We start from the raw sequence: 13,153 nt of genomic DNA, 5'->3' as shown, positions 1-13,153 counted from the left end.
TAAGAAAGACACTGAACAAGAATGGGATTCATGGGAGAAGGCCACGGAGGAAGCCATTGCTGTCCAGAAAGAACATTTCTGCTCATTTGGAGTTTGCGAAAAAGCATTTGGATGCTCCTCAGCACCACTGGAAAAACATATTGTGGTCTGATGAAACCAAAGTTGAATTGTTTGGGGGGAACACACCACATCATGTGTGGAGGAAAGTCGGTACAGCACACCATCAGCAAAACCTCATCCCCACCGTCAAGTATGGCGGCGGTAGCATCATGGTGTGGGGGTGCTTTGCTGTCTCTGGGCCTGGACAACTGGCTGTAATCAATGGGAAAATGAATTCTCAAGTATATCAAGATATTTTGCAGAAAAACCTGAGGCAATCTGTCAAAAAGTTGAAACTCAAGAGAGGATGGGTCCTGCAACAGGACAATGACCCTAAACACAGAAGTAGGTCGACATTAGAATGGTTTCAGAAGAACAAAATTCACTTTCTGGAATGGCCCAGTCAAAGCCCTGACCTCAATCCAATCGAGATGTTGTGGCATGATCTCAAGAAAGCCATCCATTCCAGGCATCCCAGGAATCTTGCTGAATTGCAACAGTTTTGCAAAGAGGAATGGTGCAAGATTTCTCCTGATCGTTGTGCCCGTCTAGTCTGCAACTACAGGAAACGTCTGTTTGAAGTTATTACAGCCAGAGGAGGGTCAACCAGCTACTAAATCAAAGGGTGTACTTACTTATGCCTCCCTATCCTGTGAATAATTCCATCTTATGGTCAATAAAAATATGATAAACGCAAATGTTTGGGTGGTTTTAGTTCAAGCAGACACTGTTTGTTCATTCTTAAGATTGCTGGAGAGTTCAGATGATGTTTTATGACCAATTTAGGCAGAAATGTAAAAAATTCCAAAGGGTGTACAAACATTTTCCTCTGACTGTAAGTGATCTGAGTCTCCATTGAGGGGGCGGGGCTGTAGCCACGAGGGGGCGACGCCCCCTTTCGCCCCCCCACGGCGCCGGGCCTGGGATGGACTGCTGCCTGAGGACAAGTGTAGATATCAGACTAAAGCTAGCCGCACACTATGCCGATTTTCAGCGTACCGAGCCAACTGAAGTCGCGAGTCAGGCGTAAAGACTAGTTTTCGATGGTACCGACTCATCTCACAGCCGATTCAAAAAACTAATCGGGAGCCAGACTGATCGGCGAGAGTCGCTAGCAATAGCCAATCATATCTTTCACATATAACACGTGATATTTCGTGATCATGTGACTTCTATCTTTTCGAAAAATGAACGGACTGACAATAATGTCAAACTGAACCGTTGATCAAGGGAGATCCGCGCCCCGACATGCGGTGTCATGCACCGAAAATAAGAGATTTACAAACCAGGAATGCCTCATGATGCAATACGCAAGAAAAGAAAGATGATTTACTGCCATTTTACTTTGTATTTGAGTAAAGTGAATAAATAAATGGTCTGTGGAAAATACACTTAATCCTGGGAACTGCGTGCACAGGAGTTTATTTTGTGTTTACTCCCCCTGGCTGGCTACTTATTTGTCATGGCTGGCTAGTATGAGCCTTAGTGGAAAGCCCTGGGAATGCGGAAATGTCAAGTTCGATTTTAGATTTACGAACCCGAAAAAAATGTCGAAAAACCGGCGTTAAAAAAAAAAAATTCAACCGCACAAACGGCACTCACCCGGCCGGTGGACCGGAAACAGAACATTTTTTAATAATGGCCCAAGATATTAACGTCTGCTTTCTTTCAGTCGTGAGTTAGTCGGGGATATGTGCATGCCCTGTCGGGAGTCGGCTCTGAAATGGGTCAGTTCGGTACCGCGTGGATCGGCATAGTGTGCGGCTAGCTTAATGCCGCTTTTCCACTACCAACGCGGCTGAGTTGGGCTGAGTCGAGCTGAGTGGGGCTGTTGGGGTTGCATTTCGACTACAACCGCGCTGAACCGTGCTGGCTGGAAGTGGGTGGACACATTGGGTGGAGTTAGTGAAAGTGGGTGGACGTCACGTGATGTCGTTAGGCGGCGCAAACAGTGACATCAGTGACCTTTTAAGCGGTAGTCTCACAACCCAGATAGTAAACAATAAACATGGAGGACATGGAGTCGTTAGTGTTGCTGGTCTTGGTGCTGTGGCTTGTTGTCACCGACAACGCCAACAGATACTGGCAAGAGCGTATAGATGAGGCGAGGTGCATAAGGCTTCAGAAATTCTCGTAATTCGTAATTCTTCCGGGTTTACGGTGTTTACAGATCCCAGCGTGCTCGTGGGGCGTGTGTGGGCATGTGAGGACACTCCTCCTCACCAATTAGTGCACAGGGGAGTGTCTCCTCACGCCCCCAGCCTCACTCGGCTCGGTTCGGCTCGCTTCAGCCCCACTCCATAACCGTGCGAGTTTTGGGTGCCGAGTAGGGCTGAAGTGAGCTCAGTCGTGCTGCTCTGAGGTAGTCGAAATGCGAGCCGTGTCGGGCTGAAGTGAGCTGAAAAAGGGTAGTGGAAAAGGGCCATAAGGCAGAGGTTTTCAAAGTGTGAGAGAGTCAGCCCCCCCTCGGAGAGCAAGTAAACAACAGTGCCCCCCTTACAATTTTTGTTGTTGCTATACTTAATGTTCCATTCGTATTTTTAAAAAATGGTTGTTGTACACATTTTCATTTTTTTCTTTTTCACATTTTAAACATCTGTGCTTTTTAAAACATTTTGTTTTACACATTTTAAACATCTCATAGCATCGTTAGCGAGCACCTCTTGGCAGACAACACACTGTGGCAGTGGAGCATCTTCAGATCCAGTCCATGAAAATCCAAACTTTAAATAATCGTGGTCATACTTCCTTCTTTTTTCAGTCCCCCCAGGATTTCGTGGGCCTTTTTTGTGATTGTTGCGGGCTAAAATGTCTGATGTTGCGGGGGGGGTTCCAAAAAAAATGCGATGAAAGTTGCGGTGTTTTTTAGGTTTTTGTTGCGATTACATTGCGGGAGGAAGTGAAAGTTGCGAGAAATTGTTGCGATTTTCTCTTTTTGTGATTAAAATTGAGTGATATGTTAAATATTAAGTTATTACTGAAAAACTGTTGATTAAAAAACAAAGACACTGAGAAATGGTCCTATAAACAACTTTACCAATATGAAAGATTACCAGGACTACAAAAATGCAGAAAAATAGGCTTTACTTATCCAAATGCACCTGTTGGTTCAAAAGTTAAAGTGCAGAGAACCTCACAGCACAACATGAAGTTACCTTAAAATATAATATAAATGCCTCAGCTTTCATGTAAGAAAAAAAACTATTAATACTAGTACTGTGTGCAGGCAGTCTCTCCTGAAGACTAAATTAAACAATAATTATAAACTAATAAAATAAATGGCTCAGGCTTCATAGAAGAAGAAAAAACAATTTGAACAGAATCTCACAGTATGATGCTGAAGCTGCCTAAACAATGGAAAATAAAATACCATTTTGGCAAAAATGTTGGCATCCATTAATTTCTTGTATTAAGTAAAAAAATAATGTAAAGTGCACACTGTCCTTCACTGTAAACATAACACACTTTCAGTAACAGAATTTAAGCCTACATAAACACTGACTCGCACATGCAGTGTTGCCAGATACTGCTGACTTTTTCCAGTCCAAAATATGTTCAAAACCCGCCAAAATGCACTTGAAACCGCCCAATCTGGCAACACTGCGCGAATGCTGCTTCTCTTGAACATATACATGGAAGTAAGGCGGAAGGTAGTTTGTCGACGTCACCTCAAGACGACGCCAACGATTGGTCAAATTTGCACAAAGGTTGTGGTAATTGGATATAATTGCAACACCGCCCTGAATTCGCGGGGATTGGTTGAATCGCAACATCGTGAAATCCTGGAGGGTGTGGTTTTTTGCTTGGCCCAGACTCTGTCTCCTCACTCACTGTAGCTTTAGGTACTAAAAATCCGTCCATTTTGTCTCTGGCAAAGGCGAGCTGCGCCCCCCCTGAAGAACTCTGGCGCCCCCTGGGGGGGGCACGCCCCACACTTTGAAAAGCCCTGCATCAACCAATTCTCGAAGTCGGCGTGATGTCACGATCACGTGACACACCTTGACAACAAGCCCGCCATATTTGACTAGGGGAAAGAGAGAGCGTACATGTTAGGGGAATTAGGGGAAGCACGCAGCACTACTAGGTTTTGGTACATCATGGCATTCCAGTATGAGGATGGACTGCTGCCTGAGGACAAGTGTAGATATCAGACTAACACTACGTTCAGACTGCAACCTGAAACGACTCATATCCGATTTGTTGTGAAATCCGATTTTTTTGTTAGGCCGTTCACATTACCAATTATATGAGACTTGTATGCGATCTCCAATATGAACGGAAAACGACCCTAAAGTGTCCCGCATGCGCAAATTGACACGTAATAAGCACATCTACGTAATACATAAACAAAAAAAAAAGCGTCGTCCGCCATTGTTGTTGTTTTCCACCAAAGAGGCGGGATTAGCCAACGCAGAATAGTGACGTTTGTCTCTTGTTGATGACGTGTAGGTCGCCTGAATGCAACCTGTCCGGTCAGACTGCAGTCGCATGTGAAAATAACGGATATGCATCGGAATTAGGACCACATATCCAAGCGGCCTGGGTCGCATGTGAAAAAAATCGGATCTGTGTCGTTCAGATTGTCAATAACAAATCGGATACAGGTCGCATATGGGCAAAAAAATCGGATATGGGTCGTTTCAGGGTGCAGTCTGAACGTAGTCTATGGTATTGCTGCTAGGCCTGGATTGTTGCCCATTCAAAATCCCTGCAAACAAGTGGTTGGACAATCCCTTGCAGTGGCCACAAGTTCAGTATCCTGATATATACCACTACTTGATCAAGTTTCCCAGTAAGTACTTCTAATTTTGGCCTAAGTGTAGTTTAAGGGACTCATCCTAATAGACAAAATTCGGCGCCGAAAATTCATAAAAACGGCCATTAAATGTTATATTTTTGACACTAAAAACTAATTATTTATTTATCATTTATTCTTAAATTAAAAAGAATATTGTTCAATATTTGGCCTAAAGTGAATTTTAAGGGACTCATCCTAATAGACAAAATCTGACCAAAATACATTAAAATCTGAACGAACTTACATTAAAAAACTAGCAGCAAAACATATTAAAAAAACAGCCCTAACTACCGGTACATGTACATAAAAACATCACTAACTAACTAACTAGGTACAACCCCGATTCCAAAAAAGTTGGGACAAAGTACAAATTGTAAATAAAAACAGAATGCAATGATGTGGAAGTTTCAAAATTCCATATTTTATTCAGAATAGAACATAGATGACATATCAAATGTTTAAACTGAGAAAATGTATCATTTAAAGAGAAAAATTAGGTGATTTTAAATTTCATGACAACAACACATCTCAAAAAAGTTGGGACAAGGCCATGTTTCCCACTGTGAGACATCCCCTTTTCTCTTTACAACAGTCTGTAAACGTCTGGGGACTGAGGAGACAAGTTGCTCAAGTTTAGGGATAGGAATGTTAACCCATTCTCGTCTAATGTAGGATTCTAGTTGCTCAACTGTCTTAGGTCTTTTTTGTCGTATCTTCCGTTTTATGACGCGCCAAATGTTTTCTATGGGTGAAAGATCTGGACTGCAGGCTGGCCAGTTCAGTACCCAGACCCTTCTTCTACGCAGCCATGATGCTGTAATTGATGCAGTATGTGGTTTGGTATTGTCATGTTGGAAAATGCAAGGTCTTCCCTGAAAGAGACGTCGTCTGGATGGGAGCATATGTTGCTCTAGAGCCTGGATATACCTTTCAGCATTGATGATGTCTTTCCAGATGTGTAAGCTGCCCATGCCACATGCACTAATGCAACCCCATACCATCAGAGATGCAGGTTTCTGAACTGAGCGCTGATAACAACTTGGGTCGTCCTTCTCCTCTTTAGTCCGAATGACACGGCGTCCCTGATTTCCATAAAGAACTTCAAATTTTGATTCGTCTGACCACAGAACAGTTTTCCACTTTGCCACAGTCCATTTTAAATGAGCCTTGGCCCAGAGAAGACGTCTGCGCTTCTGGATCATGTTTAGATACGGCTTCTTCTTTGAACTATAGAGTTTTAGCTGGCAATGGCGGATGGCACGGTGAATTGTGTTCACAAATAATGTTCTCTGGAAATATTCCTGAGCCCATTTTGTGATTTCCAATAAAGAAGCATGCCTGTATGTGATGCACTGCCGTCTAAGGGCCCGAAGATCACGGGCACCCAGTATGGTTTTCCGGCCTTGACCCTTACGCACAGAGATTCTTTCAGATTCTCTGAATCTTTTGATGATATTATGCACTGTAGATGATGATATGTTCAAACTCTTTGCAATTTTACACTGTCGAACTCCTTTCTGATATTGCTCCACTATTTGTCGGTGCAGAATTAGGGGGATTGGTGATCCTCTTCCCATCTTTACTTCTGAGAGCCGCTGCCACTCCAAGATGCTCTTTTTATGCCCAGTCATGTTAATGACCTATTGCCAATTGACCTAATGAGTTGCAATTTGGTCTTCCAGCTGTTCCTTTTTTGTACCTTTAACTTTTCCAGCCTCTTATTGCCCCTGTCCCAACTTTTTTGAGATGTGTTGCTGTCATGAAATTTCAAATGAGCCAATATTTGGCATGAAGTTTCAAAATGTCTCACTTTCGACATTTGATATGTTGTCTATGTTCTATTGTGAATACAATATCAGTTTTTGAGATTTGTAAATTATTGTATTCCGTTTTTATTTACAATTTGTACTTTGTCCCAACTTTTTTGGAATCGGGGTTGTATATGGTTATATGCATATGAAAATTAGCTTTTAGGCATTTTATTGCTAACACAGTGTAACACAATAAAGCCAGGCTTTCCCCTAGTTAAATATGGCGGCTCCAAGGTCATGTGACCTGACGTCAAAAGTACCCGGATGTCCAACTTCGAGAAATATGCTATACATGCTCGACATACAGCACAGATGAAATATCAGTCCTCTCTGACCCACGGTGCAAACAGGCAATGCAATAAATAAAAATAGAATAATTGAAAAAAACAGACAATATATAAACAGTATAAATACTCTAGATAGGAACTAGACATAGACTAAACACTCATATATATACACGATACATACATATACAACCCTGATTCCAAAAAAGTTGGGACAAAGTACAAATTGTAAATAAAAATGGAATGCAATGATGTGGAAGTTTCAAAATTCCATATTTTATTCGGAATAGAACATAGATGACATATCAAATGTTTAAACTGAGAAAATGTATCATTTAAAGAGAAAAATTAGGTGATTTTAAATTTCGTGACAACAACACATCTCAAAAAAGTTGGGACAAGGCCATGTTTCCCACTGTGAGACATCCCCTTTTCTCTTTACAACAGTCTGTAAACGTCTGGGGACTGAGGAGACAAGTTGCTCAAGTTTAGGGATAGGAATGTTAACCCATTCTCGTCTAATGGAGGATTCTAGTTGCTCAACTGTCTTAGGTCATTTTTGTCGTATCTTCCGTTTTATGATGCGCCAAATGTTTTCTATGGGTGAAAGATCTGGACTGCAGGCTGGCCAGTTCAGTACCCGGACCCTTCTTCTACGCAGCCATGATGCTGTAATTGATGCAGTATGTGGTTTGGCATTGTCATGTTGGAAAATGCAAGGTCTTCCCTGAAAGAGACGTCGTCTGGATGGGAGCATATGTTGCTCTAGAACCTGGATATACCTTTCAGCATTGATGGTGTCTTTCCAGATGTGTAAGCTGCCCATGCCACATGCACTAATGCAACCCCATACCATCAGAGATGCAGGCTTCTGAACTGAGCGCTGATAACAACTTGGGTCGTCCTTCTCCTCTTTAGTCCGAATGACACGGCGTCCCTGATTTCCATAAAGAACTTCAAATTTTGATTCGTCTGACCACAGAACAGTTTTCCACTTTGCCACAGTCCATTTTAAATGAGCCTTGGCCCAGAGAAGACGTCTGCGCTTCTGGATCATGTTTAGATACGGCTTCTTCTTTGAACTATAGAGTTTTAGCTGGCAACGGCGGATGGCACGGTGCATTGTGTTCACAGATAATGTTCTCTGGAAATATTCCTGAGCCCATTTTGTGATTTCCAATACAGAAGCATGCCTGTATGTGACGCAGTGCCGTCTAAGGGCCCGAAGATCACGGGCACCCAGTATGGTTTTCCGGCCTTGACCCTTACGCACAGAGATTCTTCCAGATTCTCTGAATCTTTTGATGATATTATGCACTGTAGATGATGATATGTTCAAACTCTTTGCAATTTTACACTGTCGAACTCCTTTCTGATATTGCTCCACTATTTGTCGGCGCAGAATTAGGGGGATTGGTGATCCTCTTCCCATCTTTACTTCTGAGAGCTGCTGCCACTCCAAGATGCTCTTTTTATACCCAGTCATGTTAATGACCTATTGCCAATTGACCTAATGAGTTGCAATTTGGTCCTCCAGCTGTTCCTTTTTTGTACCTTTAACTTTTCCAGCCTCTTATTGCCCCTGTCCCAACTTTTTTGAGATGTGTTGCTGTCATGAAATTTCAGATGAGCCAATATTTGGCATGAAATTTCAAAATGTCTCACTTTCGACATTTGATATGTTGTCTGTTCTATTGTGAATACAATATCAGTTTTTGAGATTTGTAAATGATTGCATTCTGTTTTTATTTACAATTTGTACTTTGTCCCAACTTTTTTGGAATCGGGGTTGTATACACACACACACACACACACACACAAATTGGTTCAAATAACCAGTCAAGGGCACTTGAGGTACAGCAGGTAAACATGAAATAAGCAGTATAAACAAACTAGCAGCTGTTAAGATGAGGAAGTGCGGAATAGTGCAAATGAGTGAGGTAAAGTGAGATGTGTGGTCCCTGAGTTCAGTGTGTTAATGAACGATGAGGTGTGTGTGTGTTGGGGGGGGGGGGGGAAACTGTGAGGATGACATGTCAGATGCTGAAGGGGGGTGTGCGAGCGGAATCTGTGGCAGATTCTGCTACCAAACAAACTACCGAGGCGCTGAAGTTACTATAGAAAGACAGGTAGCGGACCGTGAACTTTAAAGCTTTATAGCGATTGGCTTCAAGACCTTAAGCGAATTGCAAAACTATGACAGGTGCACACTGTGCTTTTTACCAATGTACTAACGGAAGTTATAAACTTAAGCGGTGGAAGAAAACACACAATTGTACTGGGCCTACATCTGAAGACAGGTCATGTAAATGTGAACCTCCGTTTGTTTTGATTACATTTCCAACCGAAAAAAAACGCCAGAAGGACGTAAAAGATGGCAAAAAGTTGTAAGTTTGTTCAGATATTTAGTCTGTCATTTATTTTTGGCAATTCTAACAAAATATTACGTAGTTATTAAGCAGAAAAGGCCTACAGGTTTACTACATCTTTCCATCTTATTGTAATATCGTCCACCTTCGTGTCCCATAATAAGGGCCATATAGATATAGATTATAGTCAGGAGGCCTACAGATTAAAGCAGGCTTAGATTACTTTTATCTCAGACATGTTGGGTCCCCATTACCTAGCCTCATAGACCCTAACGTTATACGCATTATATATCAAAATATCAAAACAACTCACCTTCCTTGTAGTCATTTCGAAGCCGATGGACTAGCGCTTTTTCGTCCCTGTCAAGTAAATATTCGGCAATATTGACTGACATGGGGCGGCACGGTGGTGTAGTGGTTAGCGCTGTTGCCTCACAGCAAGAAGGTCCAGGTTCGAGCCCCGGGGCCGGCGAGGGCCTTTCTGTGTGGAGTTTGCATGTTCTCCCCGTGTCCGCGTGGGTTTCCTCCGGGTGCTCCGGTTTCCCCCACAGTCCAAAGACATGCAGGTTAGGTTAACTGGTGACTCTAAATTGACCGTAGGTGTGAATGTGAGTGTGAATGGTTGTCTGTGTCTATGTGTCAGCCCTGTGATGACCTGGCGACTTGTCCAGGGTGTACCCCGCCTTTCGCCCGTAGTCAGCTGGGATAGACTCCAGCTTGCCTGCGACCCTGTAGAACAAGATAAAGCAGCTACAGATAATGAGATGAGATGAGAGATGAGATTGACTGACATGCATGGTGGCTACAGCTTAAGCCCCTGGGCTTCGTCCAACTACCCGTCGGTTGTCTGTAGAGGGTCGGGAATTTATTTGCCTTCAACTGTCAACAAGGACTTGTAGTCGTTTTTGACAGCTTGTCTCTCCTCATCCTTCGTTAAAACGCGTGGTAAGTTCTGGACTGATGCTGCATAGGCAAGGGCAACCAGTTCTTCTTTACGTTTTGCCCTAGTGCCAGTCGTGGTCTTGGTTGTCACAGGCAGTCCACGACGACTGCAAAACCGTTTCAAATCATCAACTTTCCAAAGTTTAAACTGATCTAAATCGTAGTTGTCAATACTGCTTTCCGCCATTTTGAAGTGCTGTTTGGTAGCCAAAAAAATTAGAGATCCCATAATGCACTGCTCGGGCCGAGATTTGCAATTCGCTTAATCAGAGGACATTTGTGTGGCAGCCTGGGAAAACTCTTCCTAAGCACTATTCGGATGGTATGGAGCGCAAGGATATACAACCCCGATTCCAAAAAAGTTGGGACAAAGTACAAATTGTAAATAAAAACAGAATGCAATCATTTACAAATCTCAAAAACTGATATTGTATTCACAATAGAACATAGACAACATATCAAATGTTAAAAGTGAGACATTTTGAAATTTCATGCCAAATATTGGCTCATTTGAAATTTCATGACAGCAACATCTCAAAAAGTTGGGACAGGGGCAATAAGAGGCTGGAAAAGATAAAGGTACAAAAAAGGAACAGCTGGAGGACCAAATTGCAACTCATTAGGTCAATTGGCAATAGGTCATTAACATGACTGGGTATAAAAAGAGCATCTTGGAGTGGCAGCGGCTCTCAGAAGTAAAGATGGGAAGAGGATCACCAATCCCCCTAATTCTGCGCCGACAAATAGTGGAGCAATATCAGAAAGGAGTTCGACAGTGTAAAATTGCAAAGAGTTTGAACATATCATCATCTACAGTGCATAATATCATCAAAAGATTCAGAGAATCTGAAAGAATCTCTGTGCGTAAGGGTCAAGGCCGGAAAACCATACTGGGTGCCCGTGATCTTCGGGCCCTTAGACGGCACTGCATCACATACAGGCATGCTTCTTTTTTTTAAGATTTTTTTGGGGGCTTTTTTCACCTTTATTGGATAGGACAGTGTAGAGACAGGAAATGAGCAGGAGAGAGAGAGACGGGGAGGGATCGGGAAATGACCTCGGTTCAGAATCGAACCGAGGTCCCCGGATTTATGGTATGGCGCCTTATCCACCTGAGCTACGACACCCCATGCTTCTGTATTGGAAATCACAAAATGGGCTCAGGAATATTTCCAGAGAACATTATCTGTGAACACAATTCACCGTGCCATCCACCATTGCCAGCTAAAACTCTATAGTTCAAAGAAGAAGCCGCATCTAAACATGATCCAGAAGCACAGACGTCTTCTCTGGGCCGAGGCTCATTTAAAATGGACTGTGGCAAAGTGGAAAACTGTTCTGTGGTCAGACAAATCAAAATTTGAAGTTCTTTATGGAAATCATGGACGCCGTGCCATTTGGACTAAAGAGGAGAAGGACGACCCAAGTTATCAGTGCTCAGTTCAGAAGCCTGCATCTCTGATGGTATGGGGTTGCATTAGTGCGTGTGGCATGGGCAGCTTACACATCTGGAAAGACACCATCAATGCTGAAAGGTATATCCAGGTTCTAGAGCAACATATGCTCCCATCCAGACAACGTCTCTTTCAGGGAAGACCTTGCATTTTCCAACATGACAATGCCAAACCACATACTGCATCAATTACAGCATCATGGCTGCGTAGAAGAAGGGTCCGGGTACTGAACTGGCCAGCCTGCAGTCCAGATCTTTCACCCATAGAAAACATTTGGCGCATCATAAAACGGAAGATACGACAAAAAAAAAAACCAAGACAGTTGAGCAACTAGAATCCTGCATTAGACAAGAATGGGTTAACATTCCTATCCCTAAACTTGAGCAACTTGTCTCCTCAGTCCCCAGATGTTTACAGACTGTTGTAAAGAGAAAAGGGGATGTCTCACAGTGGGAAACATGGCCTTGTCCCAACTTTTTTGAGACGTGTTGTCATGAAATTTAAAATCACCTAATTAACCCCGCCGACAGTAGTCGGAGGGGTTATTATTTTCACCTGCGTCAGTCTGTGTGTGTGTGTATATATCTGTCTGTGTGTCTGCAAGATCTCAAGAACCAATGGATCGATTTGGACCAAATTTTGTACATGTGTTGCCAATCACCCAGGAAGGAAACCATTAAATTTTGGAGGTCAAAGGTCAAAGTCATGGCAGAACTTCGCAATTTTCACCCAATGTATTTTAATAGGGAAAAGGCAGGGTTTGCACTCCTTAGAGTGTCCCTGTCTAGTTTCTCTTTAAATGATACATTTTCTCAGTTTAAACATTTGATATGTCATCTATGTTCTATTCTGAATAAAATATGGAATTTTGAAACTTCCACATCATTGCATTCCATTTTTATTTACAATTTGTACTTTGTCCCAACTTTTTTGGAATCAGGGTTGTAGATGTTATTTACCAGCTGGGAGGTCCGTATGGTGAAATACCGTGACCGAGGTCTTGAAAGTACTGAGCGAGGCCCTCTGGGCCAAGGTCAGTATTCAAGGCCAAAGTGCTATATGCCCTCTTCTGCATACATGAACTCAAACCCACAATTGGCTAGCATCACAGATTGACAGAGACAAGAGAACATGCCCCTCCCACCCAGAGAAGGCAGCCAACTTTTGCTTACTTGACTCCCAGCTTCAAACAGCTGGGGCATCATTGAGATTGGAGCTTTTGATCACCAGAGGATCTCCATTACATCATTTGAGCATAAAAATTGATTTGCTAACAGGGCTAGTGTTGATGTTTCCATTTCTTTGTCTAGCAAGTCAAACTAGATCATTCTATTCAATACAGAAATAAGTCCCATATTCAAATGGTCATGTGTTGACACTGCAAGCTTCAGTTTTG

This window comes from Neoarius graeffei, chromosome 8, assembly GCF_027579695.1.
Source record: "Neoarius graeffei isolate fNeoGra1 chromosome 8, fNeoGra1.pri, whole genome shotgun sequence".
NCBI classification, from domain to species: Eukaryota; Metazoa; Chordata; class Actinopteri; order Siluriformes; family Ariidae; genus Neoarius; species Neoarius graeffei.
This window is presented reverse-complemented; position numbering follows the sequence as displayed.